Here is a 15193-nt window from a genome sequence, read left to right as displayed (position 1 = left end):
TTGTGGCAGCCCCTGAGATATTGGAATGTTCCTATCATGTCACCCCTAAACTAGACATACCCAGTTCACATGCCCCGTGAGACGACTTGCTTGCATGTCACACACACGCACCGCTCGCTGGGAAAAAAAAGGATGGAAGGAAGGAAGGAAGGAAGGATGGATTGATGGATGGAGGCGACCGCTTTGAAGCGCAACCTTCTCCCGCAACTAAGGGGGGTCAATGTTTTCCCAATCCTAGGGTGGGGAAACAGTCATTCTTTCTTCCCCCCTAGTCTCTCCCGAGATCGCACTGCAGCGCCCATCACCCCCAGCCGGCAATCTGAGCCCGTGCCATCGATGTGGTCCTTGAACTTCCCCCTCCTTGTTTCTAACCCAGCCTAGGATGGCCGGGCGTGGAGGGTATGGTGGTGGTAAACGACCAGGAGAAAGCTCTTTTCGAGAGGTCCTCTTGGAAGGCTGCCTTGGAAAGGGAAAGTGGGAGGGGCAGAGATTTCTCCTCAAAGGTCCCCTTGGAAGGCTGGGTTGGAAAGGGAAAGTGGGAGGGGCAGAGATTTCTTCCTCTCGGGTCCCCTTGGAAGGCTGGGTTGGAAAGGGAAAGTGGGGAGGGGGCAGAGATTTCTTCCTCGGGTCCTTCTAGAGTCCTTGAGAAACTGATATCATACAAGGTTAATAAATTATACTCCTCCTCCTCATTGATGAGTTTTTCATCCTGAAATTGATTGAAACATTGTACCATCATATGCTGCCATAGTATAGTGTTAACAACATCTGTAAAGATGATATATGAGCATGACACTAAGTTTTTCTATATTTCCCTTTATTGAAAAACTTCCATCATGCTTCTTTCTGAAAACAAAGGTCATTATAATATACCTCATTATATATTTGATTTGATGATATTTCAGTTAATAAATACCATTTAAGGTGTTAAGCTTCCTTTCTTTTTCAGCAGCAAAGTGAATTACAACTTTAAAGAACTTTATTACTTTATATTCATTTATTTTAAGTATAGATTTTAGATTTTTAAACAAATATGTTTAGAGCTTTTATATCTTTCAAGTTATTCAAATTATCCCCTCAGCAGGTATATAATGGCATCCAATTCCAATATCATGTTGGGGCTTTTGAGCAATGAGGAGGAACGCGAGCACCGCCTTTCGCGCTGGCATTCCGGGATTTCCCTTTGTTTAGAGCTGGGAATCCTCCTTCCCCCTTTTGCACTTTTATTGTTTTTCGTTCAAATAAATATTCATGTTATTTTACTTGGCTCTATCTTTATTTTTTACATTGACCAGTAGCTGCCTCATTTCCCACCCTCGGCTTATACTCGAGTCAATAGTTTTTCCCAGTTTTTTGTGGTAAAATTAGGTGCCTCGGCTTATATTCGGGTCGGCTTATACTCGAGTATATACGGTAGTTGAATTGAAAATAAGTAGTTTTAGATTGTAACTTAGTAATTTTAGCTGAATTGAACCATCTTTGTCTATGGCTTTTTCCCTCTTTAATGTTAGAGAAACAGCATGGTTTGATTTTAAATATAGCCAATAAAATGTTACCCTTACATACTTGATTAGTAATGTGGTTGATTTAATTGATTGAACAAAGGACACTTGAATCAGTGTCCTTTTTTGGTGTGTGATTGAAATTTCAGGAAGGACTAATTTCAGAGACTGCAACAACTGCAGCATATACAGGCACTGGCACCCACAAGGACTTTGGGGGGAAGAAACAGCAAAATATGCATTGCAACATTAACCCAAACTCCAAGCCTTCTACATATGGATTGAGAAGTTGCATACACAGACCTAAGAGGCAGAAATTGCATTGTGATTCTAATGGACTTTCCAGCTTCTGTGGACATGCTGGTCTATGGGCAGCCCAAGGTAACCAAGCAACATTTATTTTATTTATTTATTTTATTTTATTAAATTTTTATACCGCCCTTCTCCCGAAGGACTCAGGGCGGTGTACAGCCAGAATAAAATACAGGATATATACATTACCTCAGGCGTGCTTAATCAGTAACCATATTCAATCCAAAGGCACTACAGTTCATGTTATATAAGTGATGTAGATATGTGGGAGTGTACACTTTGCTTCTCATTTTTTAAATGTCTGTGTTCAACAATGAGTGTGAGATATCCTACATACTGCTGATGTGTCACCAGGTTAAAATCTGGCATTGTGACTTCCCCCAGAATGAGATTAATTCTCTCCTCAAGTCAATTGTATTATTTGGGAGGGCTTCTGCAAGTAATGATAAAATGATAAGAAGATAATGTTGTATTAAGGCTATGTACAAATATGCCACAAAACAAATCAAAATTTCCCCTGTGGCATTAAGTCAACTTCCTCCGCATGATAGGGATATTATTTGCCAAATTGAATGCTGATTGGATGCATTGTCTTGTTTCTTCATAATTCAATAAGGCTGTCTGCCTTTTATAGAATTCTTAAAAGTCACTCGGTTCACTGTTCTCTTCTTGATTTATTAAATACCCACATGCACGCATAACCTTAATAATAAAAAAAATGAGAAACTATTTCAGAAGGAGTAGAATGCTTTAATGAGCTGCCAGCATTCAACAGCACTATATTTCTATGGGATAAAATAAATTCTATGGGATATTTGAAAAGCCGAATCATATTTTGGAATCAGGTGACGCATGTGCTAGCACACACTTCAGTCCACCAAAACTCATGTTAGCAAAAAGTTGTTAGTTTTTCAGGTTATAGCTTTTGCCACAATAGATTAGTATGGTGCTACTGATACTCTATAAACTGCAAGAGCTAACATTATATCTGAGATTCCTTGTTTCGATTTTATAAACAGTTTTTATAAACATATCTAGCAAGAAGTTCTTCTATTTTCTTTCCTTGGTACAGAACTAGGAATCATTTCTAAAACAAATCCTAAATATATGCATTATTGCCTATAATAAGAATCACGTAGTGATACGAAAGTCCTAAATGGCAATAGTATTCTATTCTGTACATATAATATTTCAGTTTATACAAAGGTATCATTGTCTCAGAAATTAAGCCATACAGGAATTTCTGCAGGAAACTCAAATGTGTGTAATTAAAAGTACAAAATAATATTACTACTTATCCCCTTTTACAGCTACCAATAAAATGAGTAAGCAACCTGGGCCAGGTGCACAGAAACCCTTCATACCATGTACTGTGTAAAGAATAAAAACATTCAAGTGTTTTTGATGCAATGAGAATTACAACTTAGTAATATACAGTATCTCCGTAGAACATTCCAACAGTGATTTGTAACAAGATAAAATATGTTGAATTTACTCTGGATTTGAAAGAATATACAGTCTTTATATTTACTTACTATCCATTACTCACTTTTCTCTGTGACTAGATTATGGTCTACATTTTTATAGCTTCTTTGCTAGCATAATTGGAAGATCTCCAACCACATTGTTTAAATGTAAAAGAGACAAGTTTAACACTTTAGCTAAGTCATGATAGAACTTAAAGTGAATTTCAAAACTATAACTAAAACCCTAATCCTAAAATTAAATAAATAATATGCCATCAATCAGAAATTTGGCAGGAGGTTAAATTTATGTCCTCATTTTCCCTTTCTAAGTTTCTAAGACACAAGTTTGTTTTTCAAGAAAAAGCTCCAGTATCAACAGCTATTGAAAGATGCTATATTGATAGCACTTAATTTACATACGTGGTTGCATATTTAATTATGGTTTCAGGTATGATAACCACATGCACATTTCTATCAATTAAACACATAAACTGTCTGTATTTTAGATATACTGTTATATTGCTTCATCTGTTCTAATATACACAATACATTTAATAAGTTCACAATTTTTTCAGTGAAAGAGATTCCTGTATGAAACTTGAAATAAGCATTGACCTTTGGTGGCTTTTTGGACAAGTTACTTATGATGCATTTTTAAATTGATTGTTTTTTCTTTCTAGCATTTTCCCACACCTGCAGAATCCTTCCCCTCCCCCCCAAATCAAGACAGTTTTATTGGCTGTGACAGAAATTGATCAACTGGCTTTTTATATGAGCCTGCCATTGTGGTCTGAGATAGAATGATTGGTCCAAAGTCACTGTTATGTATTAATGCTGTACCTTTAAATATTTGAGCGGGAAATCAGCACGTTGCTGATTGGTCAAAACCTCCAACAGAACTATATAAAAGGAGAGGGTTTTCGCCCAGCCTGTTGCTGGGTTCACCCTATATTAAAGAGCTGTTGTCACTACCCTGGTCTCCAGCCTCGTTACTTCCCGAACTTAACATTGGCGACGAGGATGGGATCTCGAGGCTAAGGAGAACCAGAACCGAGCTGAGGCACGATAGTTCCGAACCCAGCAAATTCAGGGCAGAAACGCGGAAATGGCAAACACGCCACCCGCACCGTACAACCCGGTCAAGGAGAAATGGGGAACGTATATGACCCGTTTCGAAAGCTTTCTAGAAGCCAACGAACTACAGGGGATCCCGGATAACCGCAAACGGGCTTACTTCTTAAGCCATTGTGGGCCGGAGGTCATCGAGATTGCGGAAGCCCTGGCAGAGCCAACGCCGATACAATCGGTATCGTGGCCGACTCTGCAGACTTTGCTGAAGAACCATTTCGCGCCGACGCCGTCCAAATACGTGCAGCGGTTTGAATTCGGAGAACGTAGACAGATGGAGGGCGAGTCCATCGGTGACTATATGGCCGCCTTAAGAAGAGCGTCCAAGGACTGCGGATACCGAGACCTAGACGAGGTGCTACTCGAACAACTCGTCCGAGGGGTCAAGGACATCCGTCTACGGCGACGGCTGCTAGCCAAGAGCAACCTGACACTAGCCAACGCCCTGGACGAAGCCAGAGCACACGAAATGTCTACTAAAGCAGCAGAGACCCTGCAAAAGCCTCTTCAATCCAAGGCGAGCTCAAAGCCAACGCCAGTACACCAGGAGGAGATTCAGTCCGAATCCGACGGTGAGGGCGAGGAGGACGAAGGGGTCTGCCGGACTGAGAAACGCGACTTTGAGGACCGTGACGAGTGCGGAAGCTGCGGAGGGCAGCATCAGCGCCAACGCTGTAGGTTTAAAGACGCAACATGCCGGCGGTGTGGGAAGAAAGGGCACTTAGCTCAGGTCTGCAGAGCGGCCCAACCTTCCCGCCGAAAATTCAAATCGGCCAATCAAAACGCGGAACCGGAAAGGCGGCCCGCGATTGGTTCAAACAAGAAAGGCGAAGTCTAACCAAACGACTGTCATTATAGGCCGCTACCAACCAAAGTGGAAAGAAGATTTTCACAAAGCCCAAGATCGAGGGAGTACGGTGCAGGCTTGAAGTGGACACGGGATCAGCGATCACCATCATGTCCTGGGACACTCTGGCGAAGTCGCTGCCGTCCGTCGCGCGCCACCTGCAAGCACAACGGCCACGAGTGCACGACTACCAGGGAATCGCATCCCTGTTCGAGGACCACCTCCGTCGAGTCGAGTATGGTCCACATAAAAGACCCTGCCCATCACGATCGCCGAAGGAACTCTGCCCAGTCTGTTGGGGCTAGACTGGTTTCGTGCCCTGGGCATGGGAGTGACTGGCATCTACCAAGTGACTGTAACCTGAAAGACATTCTCTTTAACGAGTTCAAGATGTCTTCAAGGACTGCCTGGGCAAGTACAAAGGGACCCCTATTTCCTTCAACTTAGACCCCAGGTAGCCCCATTAGGCTTAAGGCGAGGAGAGTCCTTTGCCCTAAAACCAAAAATTGATAAGGAGCTGGATAAGCTCATAAATCAAGGGATCTTGGTGCCAGTCGATCACGCAAGGTGGGAGACGCCAATCGTCACCCCCATAAAACCGGACGGGTCAATTAGAATTTGCGCTGACTACAAGGCGACGCTTAACAAAGCCTTACAGAAAAGCGCTTACCCGGTTCCCGTAGTGCAACACTTATTGCACTCTTTGGGGCAAGGGCAAGTCTTTGCAAAGTTAGACTTGGCCCAGGCCTACCAACAACTGCCAGTAGACGCCCGCACAGCCCAAGCCCAAACGATTGTGGACGCACAGGGGTCCCCTCAGGTGCACCCGATTACAATTGGGGGTCAGTGTGGCACCAGGGCTGTTCCAAAACCTGATGGAACGACTACTGCAGGGGCTCCCAGGGGTAGTTCCTTACTTCGATGATGTCCTAATTTCAGGGGAAAACATGGAGGAACTGGGGGAGCGGTTAAGAAAGGTCTTGAGCATTTTCCGGACAGCCGGGTTAAAAGTCAAGACAAACAAATGCCAGATCGGGTCGAATCATTTCTTGGGCTACCGGATAGACAAGAAAGGAATTCACCCTACTGAGAGCAAGGTTAAGGCAATTAGAAGGCTCCAGCGCCCAAAAACAAAGCAGAGCTGCAGGCATTCCTGGATTGGTTAATTTTTACGGGTCTTTTAAAGAACAAAGCAACTGCTATGGAACCGCTGCATAGGCTCTTAGGGAAAAATACTGTTTGGTCTTGGGAAAGTCGGAAAATAGGGCTTTTGAAGCAGTAAAGAACCTGCTCTCAAGTGATAGCCTGCTCATCCAATATCACGATTCATTACCCCTAGTGTTAGTTTTACGCCTCCTTATGCGGTGGGGCTGTACTCAGCCATAGACTTCCAAACGGTACAGAAGCCCCTATAGCGCTCTATTCGAGAACGATGTCCTCCCCAGAGAGGAACTACAGCCAGTTAGACAAAGAAGCACTAGCCATTGTATCAGGGTCAAGAAATTCCACGAGTATGTATTTGGGCGAATTTCAAATCGTGACTGACCACAGACTGTTACTAGGAATACTGGCTGGCGATGCCAACGCCTGTGGCACTTTCGCCGCGATTGACCCGATGGACTATATTCTTAGCCGCTTATTCGTACAAGCTGCAACATCGACCAGGAAAAGAAGTGGGCATGCAGACGATTAAGCCGATGCCCATTACCTGGGGCGACCAAGACCCCACCCAGGGACACCCATCCTACTTATTGACTCCTTGACTCTGGCCCAGTCACATCTAAGGAAGTGGCTCGGCATCATACCGGACATTGTGTTAAGGACTGTACTCGGTTGGGTACAGAGAGGGTGTCCAGCTGCGCGTAAAGGTTCAAAGAATTTGTCAAAAAACGAGATGAGCTCTCAGCTCAAGGGGGGTGTCTGTTATGGGGTGATCGTGTAATAATTCCTGAAAAGTTAAGGGGAAAGGTATTGGACCTCCTCCACGAGGGTCACCCAGGGATCGTAAGGATGAAGGGGTTAGCCAGAAGCTATGTATGGTGGCCACTTATGGACACAGAGATTGCTGAAAGGGTAGGGAAATGTCAGGCTTGCCAAGAATCCAGACCTCTACCCCCATCGGCCCCAGTCAGAGAATGGGAAAAGCCCCAAGGGCCCTGGTCAAGAATCCACATTGATTTTGCTGGCCCTTTTCACGGCCAAACATTCCTAATAGTTGTGGATGCATTTTCAAAATGGTTGGAGGTCATACTCATGAAATCCACTACGGCCGAAACAGTAATCGCAACCCTGCGCCACCTATTCAAGAATCACGGATTGCCGGACACTCTGGTGTCCGACAATGGGCCTCAATTCACGGCAGCCCAGTTTGAAGAATACCTGGCAGAGGAAGGCATCCGACATGCCCTCTCTGCGCCTTTCCACCCTGCGTCGAATGGCCTTGCAGAGCGTTCCGTCCGGAGCGCTAAGGAGGCATTGTCCAGGCTAAAGCCAGGTGACTGGCAAACAAAAATAGACTTTTTCCTAGCAATCCAGCACAGAACCCCAAGCACGGCCACCGGGAAAAGCCCAGCCGAATTGCTAATGGGACGGAAACTCCGGTGCCCACTGGACCGTTTGAATCCCCATTACACACCAGAGGGTTACAAAGGAAAACTAGAAAAGACCAGGGAAATGAGCATAGGCGACCAGGTGTGGGCCCGAAACTATGGGGACGGCCCTAGTTGGCTCACAGGACAAATAATTAAAGTAACTGGACCAAAATCATACGTGGTAGAACTACCCGACAACAGAGTGTGGAGGCGCCACATAGATCAGTTAAGGAAACGAATAACCGACCAAACTGAACCAAATGAAACATATCATGATCAATACCAATTTGATTCCACAGCCAACAATGACCCGGGGGAGGCGCAAGACTTAGCTGAGGTCCCTGAGTTCCAGCGACGCCATCAGGTTCCCGAGGAAGCGGCAGGAAATTGAAAAGTAATCCAAGGCCCGATGGCCAAGAAAAGAGTCGGCCAACAATCCGGAGCCGTTGGCCCAGAGAAAGAGCTGGGAGGAGAAAACAGCCCCTCCGACCAGCTCAAAACACCACCCAGAACTGAACCGCAGGTCAGAAAGGACTAGGAGACGCCCAGGTTATTTGCGTGACTACGTCGAAAAATAACATGTAAATATTTATGTAAATAGAGGTAAAGTGTTTTCTGGGAGGGGAGGAGTGTTATGTATTAATGCTGTACCTTTAAATATTTGAGCGGGAAATCAGCACGCTGTTGATTGGTCAAAACCTCAACAGAACTATATAAAAGGAGAGGTTTTCGCCCAGCCTGTTGCTGGGTTCACCTATATTAAAGAGCTGTTGTCACTACCCTGATTCATTTGGAGGAGAATCAAATTGGTCTTTTCTCATGTTTACCAAACCATGGTACAAATATGCTTTGTATCTTCTTTTTCTGACATATCCCCATAATGTTGCCTCTAACTTATGCCCAGCCTATTAGTTAGACAGTTTAAATTGTCATTAGTTAGAAAAGTGTTAAAATTCTATATTCTTCATTTGTCTAAAAGCAACCACAACAGCCACAGGATGTACGAATTATATTAAGCTTTACCATACTGGACATTACATTAGTAGCAGTGTCAGATGATCAGAAATGGATGGGAGGTTCTAAATGGCTGTTCCAAGCTGATGTGAACTCTCAAATGTGCTCTGACCATTAGATAGCCTTCTTTGCTCTCATTCTATTATGGTCTCTCACTAAAGAGCTGGACACTTGCATGTGAAACTGTTTTCAAGAATATTTAATAGTAGAACATTTAAATGGCATAATAGTGAACTAGCATGACATGAGAGGACCAATTCCCTAACTACCCTGTTGCTCTGAAAATAAGATATCCCCTGGTGATAAGCCCAATCGGGCTTTTGAGGATATCTTGAGCTAAATACCCCCAAAAAAAATAAGCCCTCCCAAAAGTATAAAATATCATTTAGTCATTGTGAGGTTTTTTTATTAATTGTTTTTCTTATTTCAATATTTGTTTACTTTTTGTAATCTTTATCTTTTGTATTCGAGGTTACATGAGATGTTAGTGCCACTTTATGTTGCCCTGGTGAAACCACACTTGGAATATTGTATACAGTTTTGGTCACTGTAATGTATTACTGTAAGTTTTGGCGGGAGTTTTAGGCGGGAAATATCTCGTCTCTGATTGGATGCAGCCTCAGGCTGAAGTGTATATAAGGAGAGGTTTTTCTCCAGAGTTTTGCTGGGTCACCAATTATTAAAGAGCTGTTGTCACTAACCTGGTCTCCTGCCTCGTCAATACCCAAACTTAACATTGGCGACGAAGGTGGGATCTTGAGGCAGAGCACCAGAACAGAGCTGAACTCACTACGAGAATCAAACCCAGCAAGGAGATGGCGAATGCAGCGATGACCGGCTACACGCCACCCACTCCGTTTGACCCTGCCCAGGAGACATGGGGAATATATATGACCCGTTTGAAAGTTTCCTGGAGGCAAGCGAGCTACAGGAGTCTCCGACAACCGCAAACGGGCTTACTTCCTAAGCCACTGTGGGTCGCAGTCATCGCCGTCGCAGAAGCCCTGGCGGAGCCAACACCGCTACAATCCGTGTCGTGGCAGACCCTTCAGACCCTCCTGAAGAATCATTTCGCACCAGCCCGTCCAAATACGTTCGGATGCGAGTTTGGAGGCGCAGGCAACAAGAAGGCGAGTCTATCAGCGACTACATGGCAGCCCTGAGACAAGCCTCCAAGCATTGCGAGTACCGCGATCTGGACGAAGAGCTGCTGGAACAACTTGCCTGCAGAAGTTGTGAATGTTCCAACACTGGAAATTTTTAAGAAAATGTTGGATAGCTATTTGTCTGAAATGGTATAGGGTTTCCTGCCTCGGCAGGGGGTTGGACTAGAAGACCTCCAAGGTCCCTTCCAACTCTATTATGTTACGTTATGTTAAATTTATTTTGGTTGGTTGGTGTAGGCTTCACCAGTTCCACAACCAATTCTTCATTGGTTCTCAAAGCCAAGTTGAAATGAGCAAATAAGTTTCTTTGTTAGGGAACAAATAACCCTTTTTCAACTAATTCTGAGTCAAACTGCTTGTTGCCATTCTGACATTTTTTACCCTTCTTCCATATTTTCCTTGTTCTTACTTGGCCAAATCATAATTCTGCTGTGATGGAAGCCAACATGGTTTTGTTGATGTATCACGGTGGAAAAAAACCTTCTTTAAAGTTCAGGGGTGAGTTTATAGATAAATCCATGTAGTCTTCTTGATCATTATAGAGAATAGTTTGTGATTGTTTTCTGCAATATTGCTTTGATTCCCAACTTAGCTACAACTTTGGTTATCTATGGATTTGGGAAACTGTACACTTTTAAAACCTCAAACTAAAAAATATTCTTACAAATCTGTCTTGGCCAGAGTCAATAAGAATTCCTCTGTAGGTGCAGCTGTGCTTTCTCCCAATGTCTTCACTCCCTCAAATACTTTATCTCATTTTCAAATTAGGACATAGGCTAAGTTTGATCAGAATACCTGGCTCAGTTCCATCAGTTGAGCTTCTCTGTTTAGGGCAATGTTTCTCCACCTTCTTCAAACAGGTGGTTGAAAACTTCAAGGACATGAAGTCTATGTATCTTAAAGTTGCCAAGTTTGAGAAACATCAGTGTGCATAATCAGGCATTCTACCAATGCCTTGTATTTGAGCGTGACTGTTTTGCTCATTGAGTGAGAAGTGCTACTGCCATCTAATGGCAAATCTAATGATAACCACAAATTTTGACATCCTTTCTAATATAATAAGAAACTCTATGGGGTCTATTTAACAATCATTGGCCCAGTATCAAATACGCCAGGATTAACTGTAATTATATCTACTATTGTGTAAAAGGATAGCCTGGTTGTGATATTCCCCTTTCGATGAAGGAGACAAAAGTATTGCAATCCTGGACGGTAACAGAATTATTTTGAGAAATTGAAAAAGTATAAAATATCATTTAGTCATTTTGAGGTTTTTTTAATTGTTTTTCTTATTTCAATATTTGTTTACTTTTTGTAATCTTTATCTTTTGTATTTGAGGTTACATGAGATGTTAGTGCCACTTTATGTTGCCCTGGTGAAACCACACTTGGAATATTGTATACAGTTTTGGTCACTGTAATGTATTACTGTAAGTTTTGGCGGGAGTTTTAGGCGGGAAATATCTCGTCTCTGATTGGATGCAGCCTCAGGCTGAAGTGTATATAAGGAGAGGTTTTCTCCAGAGTTTTGCTGGGTCACACTATATTAAAGAGCTGTTGTCACTAACCTGGTCTCCTGCCTCGTCAATACCCAAACTTAACATTGGCGACGAGGATGGGATCTTGAGGCAGAGCACCAGAACAGAGCTGAACTCACTACGAGAATCAAACCCAGCAAGGAGATGGCGAATGCAGCGATGACCGGCTACACGCCACCCGCTCCGTTTGACCCTGCCCAGGAAAAGTGGGGAATATATATGACCCGCTTCGAAAGTTTCCTGGAGGCAAACGAACTACAGGGAGTCTCCGACAACCGCAAACGGGCTTACTTCCTAAGCCACTGTGGGTCCGCGGTCATCGCCGTCGCAGAAGCCCTGGCGGAACCAACCCCACTACAATCCGTATCGTGGCAGACCCTTCAGTCCCTCCTGAAGAATCATTTCGCACCAGCCCCGTCCAAATACGTTCGACGGTACGAGTTTGGAGAGCGCAGGCAACAAGAAGGCGAGTCCATCAGCGACTACATGGCAGCCCTGAGACAAGCCTCCAAGCATTGCGAGTACCGCGATCTGGACGAAGAGCTGCTGGAACAACTTATACGGGGGGTCAGAGACATCCGTTTGAGAAGACGGTTGCTAGCCAAGAGCAACCTGACATTGGCAAACGCTCTGGACGAAGCCAGAGCCCATGAGATGTCCACCCATGCAGCAGACACCTTACAAAAGCGACTCACGACGATGGCGGGCGCAAAGCCGAGCTCAGTCCACCACGAAGAAACCTATCGTGAGTCAACCAGCGAAGAGGAGGAAGACGTCCACTACACCGGAAAATCGACAAGGGAAGACCCGGAGGAATGCGGAAGTTGCGGGGGGCGACATCAGCGCCAAAGATGTAAGTTCAGGGACGCTATTTGCCGGCGGTGTGAGAGGAAGGGGCACCTGGCTCAAGTCTGCCGAGCACCCCAACCTTCCCGCCGAAAATTCAAATCGGCCAATCAGAGCGGCTCTGAGTCAGAAATGCAAACCCACAGTCCGCGAAATTTCAAACCAGCCAATCAGGGCGCAGGATCGGCGAGGCGACCAGCGATTGGCCAGGAAAGAAAGAGCGAAGCAAACAGAATGACTATCACCATAGACCACGCAGCTACCCACGTCGAAGAAAAGATCTTCACGAACCCGAAAATTGAAGGCGTGCCGTGCCAACTGGAAGTAGACACAGGATCAGCAATCACAATTATGTCCTGGGACACTTTTGTGAAAGCCTTGCCGCACATCGCCAAGCGCAAGCTACAAAAACAACGGCTCCGGGTGCAAGATTACCAAGGCAATCGCATCCCTGTTCGAGGGACAACGACCGTCTGGGTAGAGTACGGACGGCACAAGAAGACCCTGCCCATCACGTTAGTCGAGGGAACCTTGCCTAGCTTGCTGGGACTGGACTGGTTCCGGGCATTGGGTATGGGGGTGACTGGCATCCACCGGAACGGATGCGACCTGCAAAATGCCCTAATGGAGGAATTCGCAGAGGTATTCGAGGACCGCCTAGGCAAGTACAAGGGGACCCCTATCTCTTTCAATTTAGACCCCAAATAGCTCCCATTAGGTTAAAGGCAAGGAGGGTTCCTTTGCACTCAAACCTAAAATCGACAAAGAGTTAGATAAATTAGTCAGCCAGGGATACTAGTGCCAGTTGACCATGCCAAATGGGAGACGCCAATCGTCACCCTATAAAACCAGACGGGTCCATAAGAATTTGTGCAGACTACAAAGCTACCTTGAACAAAGCATTGCAAAAGCGCCTACCCAGTTCCAGTAGTGCAACACTTATTGCACTCACTAGGGCACGGACAAGTTTTCGCCAAATTAGACTTGGCACAAGCCTACCAACAACTACCAGTAGATGCTAGCACAGCTGAAGCCCAGACCATTGTAACGCACCGAGGTGCCTTTAAATGCACTCGGTTACAGTTCGGGTGAGTGTGGCCCTGGGCTATTCCAAAATTTGATGGAGCGACTCCTACAAGGGCTACCAGGAGTCGTGCCCTATTCGATGATGTGTTGGTATCAGGGAAGATTTAAAGAACTGGGGAAGCGATTAAGGAAAGTTTTGGCCATTTTAGGTCGGCAGGATTAAAAGTCAAAGCAAAAAATGCCAGATTGGGGTCGAGTCTGTTGAGTTTTGGGCTATAGGATAGACAAGAAGGAATTCACCCACTGAGAGCAAAGTCAAGCGATAAAGAGAGCCCCAGCACCCAAAAACAAGACAGAGCTTCAGGCTTTCCTGGGTCTGGTAAACTTTTATGCAGTATTTCTAAGGAACAAGGCAACCGTTGCTGAACCGTTACATAAATTGCTTGGAAAAACTCTGTTTGGTCTTGGGAAAGCCAGAGAATAGGGCATTTGAGGCAGTCAAAGACTTGCTATCAGGTGAAAGCCTGTTAATACAATACAACAACAGACTGCCGTTAGTATTGGTATGTGATGCATCTCCCTATGGGGTAGGAGCTGTACTTAGCCACAGACTCCCAAACGGCACTGAAGCCCTATAGCATTCTATTCACGAGCGATGTCCCGGCTGAGAGGAATTACAGCCAGCTAGATAGGAGGCTCTCGCAATAGTGTCAGGGTGAAAAATTTCATGAATACGTTTTGGGCGAGATTTGAAATTGTCACTGATCACAGACCGCTATTGGGGTTACTGGCTGGCGACCGCCCAACGCCAGTAGCACTCTCACCTAGGCTGACCAGATGGACTATCTTCTTGGCGCATACTCCTACAAGCTGCAGCATCGGCCTGGAAAGGAGCTGGGGCATGCGGACGCATTGAGCAGATGCCCATTGCCAGAAATCGAGGACCCACCCGGGCACACCGTTCTACTAATTGACTCTTTGGGTTGGGGCCAGTCACATCGCAGGAAGTGGCTCGGGCCTCCTACCGGGACGTTGTTTTGAGGACTGTAATCGGTTGGGTTCAAAGGGATGGCCGCTGCGCGGGCGACGTTTCAAGGAATTTGTAAAGAAAAAGGGAATTGTCTGTGCAAGGGGTGCCTGCTCTGGGGGATAGGGTGGTAGTCCCAGAAACTGAGGAAAAAGTTCTGGAACTCCTGCATGAGGTCACCCAGGAATTGTGAGGATGAAGGGTTTGGCTAGGAGCTATGTCTGGTGGCCCCTAATGGACAGGAAATCAGTGACAGGGTTGGCCGATGCCAAGTATGTCAGGAATCAGACCACTACCACCTCGGCCCCAGTTTTGGAGTGGGAGAAACCCCAAGGCCCTTGGTCCCGCATACACATTGATTTTGCCGGGCCCTTCCACGGCCAAACATTTCTAATTGTGGTGGATGCATTCTCCAAAAGGCTGGAGATCATCCTAATGAAATCCACAACGCGGAGCTGTCATCTCAGCACTAAAACACCTGTTCGCCACGCACGGGCTACCGGACACCCTCGTGTCCGATAACGGCCCACAGTTCACCGCAGCATTATTTGAGGGGTACCTGGCTGAAGAGGGCATACGACATGCCCTCTCAGCGCCGTTCCACCCTGCGTCGAGCGGCCTTGCTGAACGTTTTGTTCGGAGTGCGAAGAAGCGCTATCACGAAGCGGCCCGGCGATTGGCAGGCACAAATCGGCGCATTCCTAACCGTCAACACAGGACCCCTGTGTGG

The sequence above is a fragment of the Ahaetulla prasina genome, chromosome 1 (genome assembly GCF_028640845.1).
Source record: "Ahaetulla prasina isolate Xishuangbanna chromosome 1, ASM2864084v1, whole genome shotgun sequence".
Lineage (NCBI taxonomy): Eukaryota > Metazoa > Chordata > Lepidosauria > Squamata > Colubridae > Ahaetulla > Ahaetulla prasina.
Note: the sequence above shows the minus strand (reverse complement) of the source record.